Source organism: Lepidothrix coronata, unplaced genomic scaffold (assembly GCF_001604755.1).
Source record: "Lepidothrix coronata isolate B3197 unplaced genomic scaffold, Lepidothrix_coronata-1.0 Scaffold26, whole genome shotgun sequence".
NCBI classification, from domain to species: Eukaryota; Metazoa; Chordata; class Aves; order Passeriformes; family Pipridae; genus Lepidothrix; species Lepidothrix coronata.
Window position 1 is genome coordinate 6,705,931 of NW_016690206.1, and position 19,311 is coordinate 6,725,241.

Consider the following 19,311-nt stretch of genomic DNA (forward strand, 5'->3'; position numbering starts at 1 on the left):
TGATCCTCCCCAGATGTAACCAGCCCCGCAGAAGGGAGACACGGGGCTGCTCTTCCACAGCCGGGGAGCTGCGTGGGATCCTGGGGCAACAGCTGGGGAGGGGGGGTTCCCCGAGAAGGAGGGCGGGAGGGGGGGCGGCGCAGGAGGGCGCAGCTCCCCGGCACCAATCGCCTCTCGCAAGTCCCCGCAGTAGCGTCGGACCTGCCGCGATATCCACGGGCAGCCGAGCCAGGGGCAGAGGCGGCCACTGCCAGCGAGGGCAGCTCCGGGGAGCGGAGTGGCCTCGGGGCTCCCTCCTCCTCCTCCTTCTCCTCCTCCTCTACCGCACAGCCCCGCGCAGCCCCCCCCAGCCCAGCCTCCCTCCGCAGCCAGAGGCAGGAGCGAGCGGCAGCTCCCTCCGCGGCAGCGGAACAGGGGGCGCGGTGATGTGAGGAGCGCACCCGGCGGAGGAGGGAAGTCCCGTCGCCAGGAAGGCAGCCGGGAGGTCCTCCACACTGCAAGGTAACCGGAGCTCTCCCTCGCGGACTTTTCCTTCTGGTTTTTTTTTTTTTCATTTTCCTCTCTTTCCCCTCCCCTTTTTCTTTTCTCTTTATTTTTGTTTCTTTTATTTCTTTCTTCTTTTTCCCCATTCCTTTTCTCTTTCTTTTTTTTTAATTTCTTTTTTCTCCTTTACTTTTTCTTCTTTTTCTTCTTTTTCTTCTGAGGGTTTTGGATTTTTTATTTTTTTTATATAAATTTTAGTTGTTCCTTTTATTATTTTTTTTCTCCTTTCCCCGACTCCCTAGCTGTCCAACCACAGTCAGAGGGCGAGGAGGAGGCGGTAGGGAACGGAGCGAGCCCACACTGGGTCGCTCTGGAGTTTGCCTGGGACAGTCTTCCCCCGCTGTCTGCAGGTGCACTGCCAGGCGGGCAGAGCCGGGCAGAGCCGGGCAGGGCCGGGCAGAGAAGGGCACGGAGCGTCCCGGCGGCGCGGCTGCCCGTCGGGAACCGGGAGCAGGTCGGAGAGACAGAGAGGGGGCAGAAGGAGACGCCCGGGGCACGGAGCAGCTCCCTCCAACTTTCCTGGGGCGAGAAGCCGGGGAGCAGCCTCGGGGATTTCCGCAGAACGAGAAAACCCTATGGAAAAAGCTGTGCATGTGTGGATGCTATGCAGCAGGGGATGGAAACTATCCCCCCCGCCCCCTCGCCGTGGTTCCCGAGGAAGAAGCGGCCCCCCCACTCCGGGGGGTGTCCGGGGGCTCCGGGGCTCGGCGGGCGCTGCGGGAGCGGCGCGGAGGGGTGCGGGGTAAATGCTACATGTTAAAAGATACGGAAGGAAGAGACCCAGTGGCTGGGACATAAATCAGGCAGAATATATGGGGAGTTGATGAGAATAGGTCTTTTCACCCTTAAAAAAAAATAGCTACTTTGGAAGAAAAAGAGGAGGCTGATTATTGGCATCCAGCTCTGAAACCCAGGCAGCTGATGCTGAAGGGAGCCAAAGGGAGCAGTTCTTCTTGGTTTAAAAACAGCAAGACAGTCTCTGCCAAAGATTGCTGTAAACACTGAATAAAGATTTCATTGTGGCATGGTGTGACTGGAATAATTAGGCAGTTAATTGTTCATTCTGATCTTAAAGTGCAGTAATCAGTCGTGCACAGTAGGAAAAATACGGGGGAAAGGGAGGAAGAATAGCAATAGGAAAATGATCGGAAAATGTATCACTTTTTCCTATTCTGCAGGTTTTTGGTTTTTTTTTAATGTGGGTTGCTTTTGTGTGTGTGTGTGAGAGAGACTGGGAGCACGTGGGTCCCGGTATATTTAGATAGACAACACCTTTGTAAAGCTGGGGTGTAATTGTGCTTTTGCTGCCACTGTGTCGACATCATTTTGGGCTGGACCAAATCAAGTTATGAGACTTAAAGAAATCCTATTTTATGGAAATGAAATCTGAAGATGCCTGGAGAATGAACATCTTAACTAGATTGACTAATACCAATTAATGCATTTTACTTATGTGTGCACTTTATTGCCAGCTCAGCAGGGATGAAAGCTAATGGTGCCAGCTTTTGTGCTGCTCTAAGACATTTCTCAAGCAGGCACACAAGGCTTTAATGGTAAACTGTTTTGAGTTCTTAACACTGTGATTGTGTTCTCGTTCCACTCAAGTTTCTTGCAGCAGTGACTCTTGTGGCAATCTAATGAAATGATCTCTTGTTATGCTGTGTTAGCAATTCCCTGTGACACAGCAGGAAGTTACAACCTGTGTGCTTTTCGTACTGGAGGTGGTGATAAGTTGTTGAGCAAGATGCACTTACAAGTGATAGAATATGACTTTCTGATATTAACTGGAAGATGGCACCCTAGGCAAAAAATGTTTTGCTTTCTTATATAGCATGTTTTTCCATACATATATATATATATACATATACACACATACATTCTCGCTAAAGAAGAATTATTGTGAATTAACTCTTAAAAAGGATAGAAAGATGTTATGTTTAAAAATAGAATAATAAAAAAAACCTTTAAAAGCAGTCCATAGTCATTTAAACAAAGTAAAAAAATTGCTCATAGTCAAATTGTAAAGGAAAAGACTCATCCTTTGTATAACTTCCTTGACGTTAGAATAGGTATGTGAAAGACTTATTTGGCTGGGAGACAGCTATGTAGCCTGCCCATTCATCATAAATATATAAATAAACATACTGGAATTGGGCAAGATTTTAAAATTAATTCAGTTAAGTATAATTTCTGTCACTGCACATGCAGAAATCTAGGAGCTACCCATCACAGAAAAAAAAAAGAGGGGAAGTTTTATTTGACTCTGAAAAGCAAAGCAACTTGTTATATTTTGTTGAAGCTGCATTTGTTGAAGGTTTTGACTTGCATTTTCTGAGATTTCTGTGGAAAAACAAGTGGAGAAAATATGAAGCATGTTGTCCTTCTAACATTCCACAACTACTATAAAACACTGCTGTCTTTGCTGAGGTCATAGAGTTTAGAAGAGCAAGGACAGAATGATAGCTCCAGAATTTTTTCAGAAGTGGTGGTAAAAACATCTCTTAACAACTGGGCATGAAAGGGCAAACGGTAAGATCCACTTTACAAGCATTTTTATTAAGCTGTTTAATGTGCTTTCCCCTACTACAGTGATACTCAGTATTCTGTCTGTGAAGAGTATTCCTGATTTAATAGCAAGCTGTATTGAAAGAATGTCTTCAAGACATTTACTTACTGGTACAGTCTATTGAGGGATGTTGGTAACTTTACTTGCACCAATGTACTCTGAGAAACCTAAGAATGTTCTACTCTTCTTACAGAAATCCAAAAAGTATAGCGACAAATGATCATGTAAGATACTCTGCTCAAGTTTCTGCTTGCAATGTTCTATCAGGGAATGTTTCTAAACATTTGCATAGTGTACCTCTTGCACAAATGCCATGTTAAACTGTAAAATAATTTGAAGAGCAATAAAAAGATTTTGAGAGGAGTCTGAAGTGCAAGTGGCTCCTCATTTCTAATAAATGGATTGAATGGTAATAAAATGGATTGAAAACACACTTTGGTCATCACAGTAAGTTAGGTAAGAGGACATTCTTGCATTGTTATAACATGTTTTGCAAAATACACAGAAGATTATACATTTTTAGTCAAGGAAAATATTTTCCATCAAATTGTAGTTAAATCCTGGATGCTGTCTCTTATACCTAAAAGTTGTTTGAAATGCATAGTACATCTTCATAATAAAATTGCATTGTCACAGATATAATTGTTATTCATAACAAGTAGTCTCACAAACAGATTCCATTCCTTTAAGTATTGAGTCTCAGTCAGGCCAATTATGACTAAATTACTGCATGTTCTCTGCTGTATCAACTAATTAAAGGGTAATTAATAAAATGATAATTTCATTCCATGGCAATGTCTACATCTGGTTGTCATAGCAGAGATTGTTTGACATATGGTTAAATGGTCAGATACTACATTGTATGAATGCAGCATTTGCACAGAACACCTGGCAAGCCAGAGGAATTTTAACCCTTAAGACATGAATTTCGAGCATCTCTGTCAATGTGTTATTAGACTGGTTTGCTTATTCTCTCCTCCTTCTTCTTACGCCTTTAAGAAAATTTAGTTCTCCAAGTTAATTTAAGTAACTCTCTTGGGATACTGGAAGAGTGGGTAGATGACTTGAGATTTAGATTGGAAATGAAAGATAAAATAGTACTCACTTGTCTGTGGGAAATAAAATAGGTGGTTCTAAATTAACTTCTGAGAAGAGAGACTCCATTGGTTCTTGTATTAGTGGAAGCTTCCCCTTCAAGAAAAATCAGGCTGAAATTAGCACGGAGACAAAATTATCTTTTTTTTTCCTAGATACAGTCGCATGCCAGAAGTAAGACTGAAATTGTGGTCACAATAGCATGTGAAAATCTGCATTGCAGCCTTCCCTCACTGTACATGTCACATGTAGACAAAACTTATCTCCTCAAGGACAGTAACCATAGAATTCACACATGCTAAAGAAATAAAACAATATTCTATAAAGTCAACAGATTATATGAATAAACAATTCTCCTGTAGGTAGCTGATGTACAAAATAACATGGACATACTCTGAAGTATCAGTGGTTGAAATTCTCAGGACAGTCCATACATAAGATTTTATACTAGCTTAAAGGAATATACCCTAAACCACTACCATTGCCTTAAAAAATTTCAATCAGTTCTGTTTCAAAGTACGCAATAGATTGTATTTCTGTACTTTAAAATCTTAAACTCTAAGTAGTGACACTTTGACATGAGTTAAATGACAGTTTCTTATCTATACTGGGTCAAGATGAATCCCTCATAAAACTAAGAAAAAGAAATGAAGTAACAGGCATAATGTTTTCCTTCTCTTTGGGATAAAAAAATGCTTAAAAAGAGGAAAATAGCTAGAGCTTTTTCACAAACGGAGCAAAGTAAAAGGATGTAGTAAACTGCAGGAAGACATGAAAGTCTGTCTTTTCCCATGAAAACGACCCTCAATGAACAGTTTCCCCAGTGAATAGTCAGGGTTGCTCATCACCTCGTGTGGTCAGGTGCAGAGCATGGCTGGTGGTGGTTATAAAGCACTGTTTGTCCATCTCTCTGAGAGCCTGAGTCCTGCTTCTTGAGAATTTCCAAGCACATGGGTCCATCTCATTTTCATTCTACTCATGTAGCTCATTAACACCTGGAAAATCTTTTATAGCATTTAACTACATCAGATGCACTGTCCGGCACATGTTTTCTTAATAGGGCTTTCACTGTGGTATTGTCAAAGAGCCCTTATGTCACAGCTGGGAACATGAATCTGTCATGTCAGTACTGTACCTTGGTTTAGACAGTAATAGTGTATGAGCGTGTTTTATGGAGTAGCCGAACATGCCCATATACTGTGGTAGCAGGGAAGAATGTGGAGCTTGTTCTCCTAAATAAAGATTCAGGCTTGTGCTAGTAGAGTACTTTGTACCGTTTAAACACTGCTGCCTCTAAGGCATTGCACTTACAGAAAGGGAAGTTTGAGGCAAGCAAGACACGTCTTAGTATTTTAGTGGTGCGATGCTCCTAGTTAACGATATGTCATCATTTACATTTCAGTAGGAAAAAAATTGCCAGAGGTTTATAACTCAACAGAAACAACCAGAAGTTGATATGAAAGTCCTTACCCTGGGAATATTTGTTTTTAAAACAAGTTTGATTAAATATATTTGGCAATATAAGGAGAAGGGGAAGAGAAGTAAATGTTTTCTAATTCCATATGGTTTTTGTGCCCATTAGATCACTGTAAAACCCAGCTTTAAATAGATTACTTTGTAGCTCTGTAATCAGAATGCCTTGGGTAATTAAAAAAGGCATAGAACTATGAAAACTGACAGCAACACATGTATAAGACCTACTTTTTTCAGAGGAATTTTTAACATACTTACATACATTTCATCTGCAAGCTAAACACTTAAAATTCACCAGCTACAACACTACCAACCGTGTCATGATGGCATTCCAAAAGATAGAACCCCCATTTGAAGAGTTTTTGCAGACTTGAAAAACCATAACTGTCATGAAAGAGTTGAATGGGGTCCTCATTGGAAGACTGAATGGATGAAAAGAGCATTTCATGCAGTCACAGGAGGTTCTAATAATTTTTAAATTACTTCTTTTGCTTTGAAAAGCATAAGTATAATTCATATGCTAAGAAATAAATTCAAGGTACACTACCAAATGTATTCTGTATGTTTAAAGTGTTTGTCTGAGATGGTTTTTGTAACAGCTCTTCAAAAACCTGAGCATGCAAGGGTTGATACTCTAAACCGTAACCAGTACAAGCTTAAGCTGGAGTCAGAGAAACATGGAAGTGTTTGGGTTACAGGACTGCCTTCTCAATTTCCCTCTTGATTTTCTCCTTTTTGCCTTTGTGTCATCTCCTGGTTTTTCTCAAAGTGGGCCCATGAGATGCTCTTGTGGGCCCATGCCATTAGTTTACGTCCATGTCCTCACCAAAGAGGGTAAGAATAGAGCTGGCTAGGGTGCCATGGGGCCCCTGGGAAGAGCATGTGAATTTGTTTCTCAGTAAGACCTTTCTGTATATTATTATACTTTTTTCAGAAGGACTGATGCTCTTCATGCTTTTGTGTAGATATCCAATGGAGTAAGCACTCACTGAATAGTGGAGGGTTTGCCCTGCTGAACTATGCAGCCCTTGACAGCATAGCCCAAGTGCTAAAGGTTTTCAAGTTGAGACCACACCAGGGCTTAATTCTTCTACGTGATTCCTTTTAGCAAATCAAAGGTAAAAAATCAGTAATTGTAATTGTGGTGTGTTGACCCTGGCTGGACCCAGGTGCCCATCAAGGCCACTCTGTCCCTCCCCTCAGCTGAACAGGGAAGAGAAAATACAATGAAAATACAGGTCAAGGTAAAGACAGGGGGTATCACTCACCAATTACCATCACAACAGACTTGACTTGGGAAAATTAGTTTATTACACAGCACTTCTCCCCAGACTGAACTTCACTTCCAATTTCTCTACCTCCCAGTGGCATAGGGGGATGGGGAACTGGGGCTCGGGTCAATTCATCACACATTGTCTCTGTCTCTCCTTCCTCCTCAGGAGGAGGACTCCTCACACTCTTCCCCTGCTCCAGCATGGAGTCACTCCCACAGGAGGCAGTCCTCCACAAACTTCTCCTGTGTGGGCTGCAGTTCTTCACAAACTGCTCCAGTGTGGGTTCCCTGCCACACCAAAAGTCCTGCCACCATGGGCTGCCTTCAGCATGGGCTCCTCTCTCCACAAGTCAGTAGGTTCTGACAGGAGTCTGCCCCAGGGTGGGCTTCCAATTGAGGTCACAGCCTCCTTCAGGCATCCACTTGCTTTGATATGGGGTCTTCCAGGGGTTGTGGGTGGATCTCTGCTCCACCATGGATCTCCACAGGCTGCAGGGGGACAGCCTGTTTCACCACAGGTTCGAGGGAATCTCTGCTCTGGTGCTTGGAGCACTTCCTTCCCCCGTTCCTCACTGATCTTGGTGTTAGCAGGGTTATTTCTCTCACATATTCTCCCTCTCCTCTCTGACTGCTGCTGCACAGGAGTTTTTTCTCCTGTTCTTAAATACATTATCACAGAGGTACTGCCATCATTGCCGATGGGCTCAGCCTTGGCCAGCCATGGGGCCATCCTGGAGCTGGCTGGCATTGGCTCTCTCAGACATGGGGGAAGCTTCTAACAGCTTCTCACATAAAGCATCCCTGTGCCCCCCCCCTCAAAACCTTGTCATGCAAACCCAATAGAGTAATTAACCTTTGTACATGCCTAGGTATTGTGAGACACTGCTAAGAGCTCTTGCAATATGTCACTTTGTTACAGCAAAGAAAGTTAAGGATTGAGGCAAAGGCTGAACTATAAATTTTTTTGCCTGTATGAGTTTAATTTAGAGTTGCAATCATGATGTTACATAAATTAAAATAGCAGTAGTAGATCACTAGTTGGCAAGTCTCTTAAGAATAATATAGCTACTTCACCAGATTATGGAGTACTTTCTGTGTGCTTAGCCTATTGCTGAAATTAGTCTATTTTTTAATTTTAAGATACTTTTGAAGAGGATAGAAGTGCTTTAACAGATGAAATTCTGATGACACTCTCTGAGAATTAGGGGACTTACTTCTCCAAGAGGGAGCTTCCTTAATGAAAAGAAGTGTTTCTCTTCAAATAAAATTTGAAGTTTTGCCCCAAGCATCCTCCAATCCATGCATAATCTGGAGGACATTAACTGTTCAAGTAAATATTAGGTATTGCTTGACCTGTAGGTATAATATATAAAGGCTTCAGAACAAAAATGTGTTTTTAAAGAAGAGTAGAGAAATAAGGAGGAAATCAGCACTCCTCATCAAGGACTTGTGAAGGGCAGACAAATGCCTTCCCAGAAAGGGAGGTATGGGAAAACTGTGTATCAGTGGTGTCTATTTTAGTTGGACACTCAGTTTCTTTCAGTGTCAGAAGAGGGTTGCATGCATCAACCAACTAGTGTCTTATCTCCTGAGTGAGCCACTGCACTGTCTCCTTCAGTGATATGGAAATGTACAGTCACCATGCAAACAATTGGAGTGCCTGCTCCTCATGATCGTCTCTCTACGGCAAGGAGGAGCGAGCACAAGCTGGTTAATTTATTCTGATAGCAAGCCTAAACATCTTTTCTGGACACCCAGTGGAGATCCTGTCAAATGACTAGTGCATGCCCTTGGTAATGACAAGGGGAAGAGCTACCAGGCCTACTGGAAAGGTAGCAGTCAGCTATTGATATTATCAGACCAGCACTGTGGCCCACAGCCTTGTACATTCTGGTGACCCTCCTCAGGAGAAAGAGCCACAAGAAGCTGATCTGGTGGAACAAGCTCCACACTAAACATTTGCAGCGGAGGAGGCACATAGGCACAGTGCTGTAAGGAAGAGCTGAAATCAACCTTCAAACAGATGACAGGAGAGGATCTGTCAAACCAGCCTTCAAGAGGACAGAGAGCATGCTGAAAGAAAATGATGATAATAGCAACAAAACCTTGCCGAGACTGAACAGAGGAAGAAGCTGCAGGAGGGCAAGAAACCAGAGGATTTATATAGTGAAGCAGACAGAAAGAAATGACAAATGTCTTCATAAAATAACAGAGACAAAAAAAGACAGCTCTGATTGGTAGCAAGTGTAGAATTTGGCTCTGTCTTGGAAACAGACTAATACGAAAAGAAGGCAAATATACCATTCCACAGGGTTGTAAATAAGCATGGCAGAAAGCAGAGGAGTCTGTGGTAACAGATAGAGATTGGAATAACAGGATCTGGATACCACAGTAAGTCTCTGGGATGAGTAGAGGACATTGGAGCGGGGTTGTAAAAAAAAATCAGATTCCTAGATTTGCATGTGGTTTCAGGTTATAGCTGATCAATATGCCAAGAGGAAGGTGTCTGTAAGCAATGTGTTGTAGATACTAGGGCTATATACCAAATGGAACTATTGTACAAAAATGTTAGACTGAATCATAGCTAAACCTTTTTTGTGTAGTATAGTCTTGGAAAAGGCTAAATCCTCATTAGGGTAAGTTCAGCTCCACCACTAAGGGCACTGTGTAAAACATGCCGTGGTTGAGGATCCACTCTATTAGGTGGGCCAGTGCTGACTGTTGCCCATGGTACAACTCAGCATGAAGTGCAGGATGAAGAAACTGGATGTTGGATTCAAATGAGAGATAATGGTCAAAAAAAAAAAAAAGAAAAAAAAGCAGGTCAACAATGAGCTGTCAGCTTCTGCCTCTCTGTTTCCCTTGCCTGTTTGGCCCATTGTAGCTCTTTAAGTGCCTTCTTGCTTGCTATCCTGCTGGGCAATGGAAGGAGCTCCCATTAAAGACTAATTTGTGTTACAACCTGCTAAATATGTGACTATTAGTGAGGCAATGAATCAACCATGGCTAACAGTAGTGATACCAGTATAGCTAATAACTTTTCTCTACTACTATTAGCTATCTCCATCTCATTCATTTGTTTCTCACCTTTGGGAGAAAGCGCTCCATTACACCATCTCTGTAATCCCTTACTGGGCTGTATAAGCATTTATGCATAACAAACATATATAATAATGTGTGGCATGTAGGTGTTAATTTTTTACTACAAATTCCTAGCCTCAAAAAATGCATTCTGACTAAAATCTGTTGCCACTTTAATCCTATTGCAAATCAACCCTTTGACTATGAAGCCCTTGTTTTGTTGAAACGTCAATAATTATAGTATCAAAAATAAATTATAAGGTGTTCTGTTTTCTTCTTCATGTGTCAATTTAGTAAAACATCAGTAAAATGCTCACAGATAACCATTTGGCATTGGGGTTTTATGCAATTTGTTCTCTTTCTTGTTTCTGAGTGTTTCAGTGTTAATACCTCTGCAGTGGGCAGAAAGTAATTGTCCCAGCAGTAAATGGATAAGAGTTTTGAAACTACTATAGGATCTGGACACTTAAGTTCCCATAATTTTTAATGACCACTGAGCATCTAAATTCCCCATGTAGTTACATTTACCTACCAAATTGCCCTCAAAGAGTTGGTGGACCAAAACTGTTTTTATTCTGAGATAAATTACCTTCTTTTCTCCAGGAACTTAACAAGTTATTTATTAAAGAGGCAATTACCAAATGTCATAACATATTTGACTTACTGGCTGTAAATACCCGATCCATCAACCATTATCTACATCTATTGGTCTTTCTGTGGCCTCTTTAGGAACAATCTAGAGGAGATTGAACCACCTAACGTCTGATTTAAAATATCATCCTATGGAGGATAATTGTGTTATTGGAAGACCCTCTGCACTGCCATGCTCCAGGAGAGTTAGAAGAAAGTCTGTTTCTTTGTTAAAGATTGGTGGCTTCTCTGGCTAAAGAGATGTCTTCCGTTCTGTATGCTCACGGGCTATTCAGACACATGTCTGAAATCATTGCTTTGATGAACTTCTTTCTGTGATAATTTACTCATCAGGGTACCATTTCACAACATCAGTCTGTTAGCTGAAGAATATTTACGTGATGTAGTGAGGTAGAATACAAATTAAGAGACGTATTTTATACTGAAATTTTTCTTTTCTGATTTGTTTTGCTGTACAGATTAAGACCAGTCAAAAAGCATACCCCCACTGTGTAACCCTACCTCCAACTTTAGTAACAGTCATACAGTTTTCCTTTTATGCTAACCATCTCCTTAAGGATGAGAAACACAGGGTAAAGTGATGATACATAATTGAATGTTCAGCATTAGAAAACTTCTCATCAATGAAAAAAGGGTAGAAAGTGGTTTTTTTTTAAAGCTTAATACTACATGAAAGTATTTAGAATGGAGATAATATCAGCAAATTTCAAAGGAGGCTACGTTTGCAAATTCTGTCCATATTGACCAATAAACAATTTATGGAGAGAACACAAACAAAGCGTTAGAATATTTTAGGATCATAGCTTCTGACAAGTATTCTTTATTTATGACTTTGCAGTACAATCTTCTCCAGTAATGTTTACAGGAAGTAAAAAGGGAAAGGGGGAAGAGGCAGTGTTCACAGTGTTTTATCCTCTTGTCCTCTGCCATGTGTGGGGTATTGTCAACATCATTGAGATAACCTCAATATTCCTGTCTCAAAAAAAAATGGAACTAGAAAAATCACAGATGTGACATTAAATGTTTAAGGAAAAGGACTGCGAAGAATGGTGCTGCTTTATCTGAAACTTGGGCAGAACTGGTGCCAATAGATGAGAGCTGCAGGCACAGCCAAGTGAATCTGAATGAAAAAGGAGGCAGAGATGGAGTGGGAGAAGTATCCAGCCTTAGCACAACTGTTGTTACTGTTAGACACCCTACTGGCAAAGCCAAAGGTTCACAATCTAATGGGATTATATGTCTAGATAAGAGAAATGTTTGAGTTTAGTTCCCATTCTCCTGATAGAACAGCTTTTGTCCCCACAGTGGATTTGAGTGCTTGAAGAAATGCACTGGGTTTAGGTTTCTGAAACTGAAGCACCATTTCAAAATCGTCATGTTTTAGAAGGAAACCAAAGCCTTTAGAAAATTCTCAGACAAAAGAGCTGTCAGAGTGATCACATTTAGGAATTAAGAGGTCAAGATTTTCATTTATGTCTCTCAAAGTCACAAGGAAGAGCCTTGATCTGAGAAACCTTTTTCTGGAAAATGTTGAAGTTCATATGTTTCTGGTAAAAAAAAAAAAAAAATTGCTGTTTTTACTTGAAGGAGAATGCATCCAGAAAACCAAAAATTTGCTGAACACATTCTGACTAATGGACTAAAAACACAAGGCACAGTGAAAGTAGAACAAGCCCAGAGAACAGTGTGGGCCATAAAGGAAGAAGGTGGGAGAGAAGCTAAACGCTGGAGTCAGCCCCCTACTTCCCAACCCTGTACCATGAATTTGCTGTCCCAATTCACCATCTGTTTTCCTCTTTTCAAACTAGGCCACAGTTTCTGAGACATGGGCTGCTATCCAGGGGTCAGGAGGGCAGCAGCCTTCCTTGCTTTGGACACTCACCACTGATGCCACATGTGGAAAGCTGAGGGCAGGTGTAAACCTCGATGTAACAGGCATCCCTTTGGACATCTCGACATCTTAGGATGAGGCTGTCACATCACCCCATAGTCAAGAAGGGCTCCCTTTCTGAGGAGACCCTCTACTGTCTGAGCACCACCTCCTAGGGCAGCACTGCTTCCAGCCCACTGCTGAAGAGACGCCAGGGTAAAAAACCTGGAGTAGAAATAATAAGGAGGGCCTTAACAATATCTTCTGCTTTAAAAGATACCATGACAGTGTTGGTTAACTAGGCAAGTGTGCCTCTAACAAACCCATCGAGCTTGATAAATGGTTCTCTATTAATATCCTAATTTTGCTGGATCAGATGAGCCACTTTTGGAGTTCAGAGGCAGAAAAAGACTGCTTGAAAGATGGCTCTTACAAGAAGCTAATTGCAGGCAGAGTTTTCAGAAATATTAGGTCAGTTCCTATTCAAACGCTGGGTGTCTGTTCTTCTTTAGTGGCAACAAAATTAATTCTTCTGGGCTTGGGGAGAAAAAGGAGTACTTTGATTTTTACCAGTTAATATACTGTTGAATCTTACTTGAAATAACTTTCTTAAGTTTTAAAACATTCCACAACGGAAGGGATATAATTTCAAGGATGAAGGACAGTGTAAAATAATTCCAACAAAATTGATTGTGTTGGAGGCACTATGTTTATATGACTTTTGTAAAATACTGCCTTTTTAATGCTAATATTTCAGCAGTAGAAAAGAAATATTGCAGTTGAGTTCTCTTCTGGACACATACATAAAAATACCATTTACACCAGTACAACAGTGAAAACAATGTGATTTAAGTGGAGAGAGATCTTTCCTCAGGTCATATTCTAGTTTTAATTAGATCCTATCTATTTTAAAGATCCAGGATTTACTGTCTCAGGACAGACTGGTGTCTGAGACAATGACCCATGTAAATATTTGAAAGAAAGATGTAAAAAATTTTTACAACATGGCATGTCTCTATATTATTCTGCTCTTTGATGCAGTAATGCAAGCTTACTGCTTTCAATGGGGTTATGCTGGTGAAATAAGAATGAGGTTTCACTCAAAGAGGGTCTGAATTTTATTCATAGTAAGCAACTGATTTTTGATTGCTTGATGATCTCCGAATTTTTTTTTTATTCATTTACTGTAATTGTTTTGTTACAGTGATGACCCCCTTGCCCTTTGACTTGGTTATTCTATCCATCACGATAGGCCTTGTACAGATTACCAATGAGGTCTCTACCTTATTAAGAGTTTTACAGAAAAGTGTTTCAGTGTGCTTCTTGATACCCAGGAGTAAAATAATTTTTAAAACCAACTTTGCTATGAAAAGAATGATGAAAAAAGTTGCTTATAAATAGTACTCTTAAAACTTGAGGCTGTGAAGAAAGATTAATTTCAAATGTTTTTTTAAAGTCCTTCCTTGTTTACACATCACACTGAGACTCTAGCTTGATACTAGTGTTCTTACCCTTGATAGTCCACTCAAAGGATTCAAAAAGCAAGTTGTAATAAAATAACTAGTTTTGATCACAAAAGTGTCCAATTAAGTATTTTCCTGTTGTTCATGAAATTTGAAAATGTTCATAGGGAAAATAGACCTTTTAGCAAAATACTCAACAGAGGAAAATCTGGCTGGCACATATATTTTGTATTTGGAATGAGATTTTTCATTGGTGTGAAACATCTTGGGAACAGCCACACCATGAGATTGTCATACCTGGTCAGGTTCTAATTCTGGCTGGGAAGAGGGATCCATAGAATAGAGATAAGTGGGTCAAAAATGTCAGTTCCCAGTTGTGGCCATTTAGAGTGGAGCAAAGGAGCAAGATCACCACAACCCTCCTTCTCCACAAAACTAAAAATTTTATTCCTGAAAATTTAAGATGACCCATTTCATAACATAGAAGTTAAAATTTTTGCCGTTTTAAATTGATTTTTAAAAAATCCCTGGAAAGATAAAATGCATTATTTGGGCTTTTTATCCTGCCTGGGGAGAAATGTCAAACACTAAAACTTTTTGCAAGATGGAAATTTTGTTTTTCAATCTGATACAAAAATTGTATGATCATGGTAAATATTCTATCTTAAATCTCTTGTAAAAGGACAAATAATAGGTACTGCTACATTTCTCTCAAATGATCCCTAGCTAATCTAGACTTTATAGTTGGAGCGAGGTTGCAGCCATAATTCTGTGTGTGTGTGTGTGTGTGCGTGTGTGTATGTGCAAGACTGGAGAAATCCCAGTCATCTGAACCTATGTTCTAAAGTGTCCTTTATGCAGAAGAGTATCTTCAATATTAAATCTTTCCAATACCCGCATTCTATAAAAGTTAACTCTGGGAAATGAGCATTTGGGAATCAGTCTTTCCCAGTGAGATGAGCTCTTCCAGTGGGATGAGAAGCAGGAAATTCCAAACATTGCTTGGCTTCAGGAAAGTGCAAATGACAATCTCCTAATGCAGGATGAAAGGTCCTGCCCTCTCATTTTTATCCACTGAAGACTTATCCAACTAATGTGTTAGTGCTATTTTTTCTGCTGATGATCTAAATTAGATCCTTGCACTGCAGTTATGCCATATATCCATCTTCTTTCATAGCCTTCTGTTTCCCTGTCGTGCTTGAAAATGACCCTTAAGTGGGCTTGCTATTACACGTGCTTTTAGCCTGAGGTCATCTACAGAATTGAAATGTAGAAGTACTATTTTGTCCAACCCGAAGAAAGACAAAGACACAAGGCTGAAAAAGCGGCATGCGCTTCCTTTGTGTACTTCTTTCCCGATCCAAACTGAAGGCATGCAAAATCCTTTAAATCCTTCCACAGTAACAGCGCATTTACCCACTTAACATTTTTCAAAACTTATATTGATAACCTCTCTTCTTGGCTTCCCTGTTTGGAGATAACCTCTAGGTGACATGACATTAATCAGAAAAGAAAATCAAAAAAGCCAGTGATAGATGGAGTAGGTGTTGCTATGTATTATCCTAGCATGTAATATAATATAGCAACAGGCTCTTTTAAAATGTTGTGATAGGTAGGCAAGTGCTCAAAGCTGATCTTGAACCAGTTTTATACACAGAAAAGATGTGATCATCTTTATCTCCCTGTGACAGTCTGTGAAGTTTGCACCTTTCTAGCAGCCAGCAGGAAGCTGCACCTTCTGGGAAGCCAGATTGAGACCTTGGCATTAACTCCTTCAGAAATGAATGACCATCACAAACCCCACCATCTTCTCCCTCACAAGAAAGGTGCTGCCTTTTTTTTTTTACTTCCAAACATATGGCAGCATATAGATTTAAAACAATGAAAACAAAGTCCTGCCAAAACAAAACACTACAATGCATACCCAGTTCTCCTTTGGGAGTAGGATGAGAGGGAGAACCACACACAGCAGATGTTGGTTGTTTTAAGCTCTACAGGAAGCACTCAGATGCTACAGTGATGTATGACCCCATGGGGAGCAGAGCCTAACGACTTCCATGCCCCTCTCCTCAGTAGTGTGAGAAATGGGGATGATGAACGGGTGGAAGCAGTCAAGCTAAAAAAGATGACCAGGAACAAGTACCAACACTAAGCAGTCTTAGTGCTTCCACTAGTTAAAATCCTTGCTTTGGAGGATTCAATGAGGACAGAGCCCCATGCTGGGTTTCTTTCTGGCCATGGGTTCCACTCCCGTGTGCACATGCATGTGTGCAAGCATCACCCAGTCAAATCCAGGCAGGGAACACTGCAAAAGTTCAAAGCTTTTGGATTCCTCTTCATTGCTTTTTTTAGGGGCAGCCTCTGATCTTTCCTTTTCATCCCTGGATTTATTTGGAAGCACTTCTCTCCCATTTCTTCACGTGGCAGGTTGCATGCAGATTCATTTTTCTGGTATTCGCTGACTGTCCGCATTGCTTTGTAGTTAGTTTACATCTTCACGGCCATAATGAAACCGAACTTGAAGGAATAACTGGATAAGCAGGTCTCTCTCTCCAGCTGTCATGTCTAGTTGTGGCAGAAAACTGGTGTTTCATTGTAAAAGATGTTAATTTCAATCTGAGCTGTGGCTGTGTTGAGAGAAGCATAAAAGGAATTCTTGATTATCTATATCAGTACCGTTGTCCCCGGGGACAGCCTCTGAATCTTCAGATCACATATGGCAAGAGTGCTGTGATAAAATATGCATCAATAAAACTTTGCAATTTATGATAATAAAGGAGTGGAAAGTTTTATACACTGTGATAATTATTCCTGACTGGTGTTATTTCCTTCCTTTCGTTCTTCTGTATGCCTTTGTTTTTAAACCTTTTCTGCGTGTTGTAGCAATTATTGCATCATTGAAACTGTGGGTTCACAAACTGGGGGATCACCTTGTTTCTAGGCCCGTTAACCTTCTGTGAGCATCAGTCCACTTCTGAAGCAGTAGGAATTTGACATCTTTGGGAAGGCTCTGTAGTGCTGTGACTCCTTGCTTTTCTTCCTCTTCTGTCCGTGCACACACACTACGTCAAACATGAATTTCAGAGTAGCTTCCAAAAAGGATCAAATTATATTCCTCTTATCTTCCTTTGCATATCTGATTACTATAATCTATGAGAGATGCATATATTTGCATGAAGGTAGCATTTGTCCCATCCTGCTTGTCACCTGCATTGTTTTAAATGTATTTCATCTAAATAGGGTTTTTATTCTTTTGAAGTAGGAGAATAATGATATGATTACATTCACGGGAAGTAAACAGTGGGCTATTAAATACAACCAATATATTATCTGTGACCTTATTATTTTTCCTTGGTTCATTATGTCTTTGGTGGCCATCATACGAGAGACCCTGTCTTCTGCTCCAGCACACTTGATAGCAATTACTCATACAGCTTGAAACGTATGGCTCGGCAGTACAAACCTCTTGCATACTTGGGCTCTGGCTGACTTCAAAGGGACTTCCACATGCAGTGTTTACAGGCAGCTCTCCTTTACTGAACACCCTCACTGACATGTTTGCACAGCGTCTAGCACAGTGGGATCTCAGGCTTTACTGGGACATCTAAGCCCTGCTGTAACACAAATAGTTGTTAGTCCCGTCTGTCTCTTGTTCCCCTTTTGTTTTTTCTTTTCTCAGTATTTTGCTTCAGTTGGCCTAACAGAAATAAATCAGCCACTTTTATCCTTTTCCAGGCTTATTTCTGCACAATTAAGAGCAAGCTGGAAACTAGTTAGGAAAAACAGTTTAGCCAACAAGCTATCTCAAGAATGCTTCCTTTTACTCATGCTCACTCAAGTAAATTGTGCACTGGTAACAATGGTAGCAAAGTGCTTATCTTGAAGCACATGCTTATTTCCTATCAACTTCAGTAGTACTTAGTCACCTGCCTGAGTTTCCATATGTGCTGAAGGGTTTTGCATGTTTGGGTATCAACCTCCTCTCAGAAAATCCATACCTATTCAGTTCTGCTTGTTCAGTCTTTCCCCAGATTCCTGCAGTTGTTTGAATGCCATCAAAGGTAGTGAGATTATTTGTATTAGTGCTTAAGTGGACATCTTTAAAAGTTCTGCTGAATCTGGACCTGATTAAAAGAACCCAAATGTTTAGCAAAAGGACCAGATCGGTTTATAATAGGATGGCTAATTGCTAGTACTTTCCTTTTTTTGTGCAGCTGCAGTTGAAAAGATGAAATATAAAGCTATTAGTTCCACTTTAAAGAATGAAGAGACATTTAGGTTACAAAAATAATAATTTCTAATTATACAGCTGTGAGGAGGTCTGGACAGTAAGGCCAGCAGTGAAAAAAAAAAAAAGGATCTTGTGTGGGGTTTTCTGCCTCTGCACTTCATGAATTAATAGGAAATTACAGACTATTAGGAAGTTGATTGAATTTAGTTTCTTAACTTTGCCGTTTTTCATTAAGGTGATCCTAAAAGCAGGTGGCTTTCAATTAGTTTTGTTGACAGTGCTGGCTAAAGTTGTAATGATCCCTGGGAGAGGGAAAGAAAAGAGATTTATTGCAGTAGGGATAAGCTAGGCCAGGCAAAGAGACAGAGTACATAACCACTAATTAACTCATGTAGTCATTAAAAAAAAAAAAAAAAGAAGAAAAAGAGGAAGAAAAAACAATGTGCAACCTGAAAGAGGATTGTAAAGCATTTCTGCACTGCAGATCAGACCCTTGAGCTTTCATTACAGTATGCATATCATATTAGATGGTATATATAAGCCAATTGCATATAAATCACATTCTCCCAATGTTGCAAGTCCTTGTCACAGAGCATATTTAATTTAACATTGCAATATTTATTTTCTAAAGTTGTAAGTAGGCCAAAATATATCCACTTAAATGAATGTTCTGCCACAGCACAGTGCCTGACCTACACTCCAGTAGAAAAGTAACCCTAATTCATCTTCATAGTGACCCTATGCCAAATAGCTATTCCAGATGCTTTATTCCTGCCCTTCACTGACTTTGCAAAGTGAAGCTGTAGCAATTTTGTCTAATTCAGTTTGGATTTTTAATTACATCTATTCCATTCATTTGTTTCCACTTAAAACCATCATGTTGCGCTTGGGTGGCTTGTAAGCAAGCTTTGCTTGGTCTTACTATCCTTTAGGGACAGGCTTAAGCCAGAAGGCATGTATGTCTGTTGAAACCATGTCAAATGGGAACTGGATTTCAGATTTGAACTAGAAGGCTTTGTTTTCTGACACAAAGGGTCAAAGTCTGCCTATTTATTTCCATGTGTC

At 40.5% G+C, this 19,311-nt stretch overlaps 1 protein-coding gene across 2 annotated transcripts in view; it reads left to right on the plus strand.

Annotated features, from left to right (window-relative positions):
* The first annotated feature begins 204 nt into the window (after positions 1-204).
* The window catches only part of CDH20 (cadherin 20), a 123,622-nt gene continuing 104,515 nt past the window's right edge, over positions 205-19,311 (plus strand). For both annotated transcript variants that reach the window (XM_017809399.1, XM_017809400.1), the window contains exon 1: positions 205-501. The gene's annotated coding sequence lies outside the window, so the exon portion shown is untranslated. The remainder of the gene's footprint in view (positions 502-19,311) is intronic.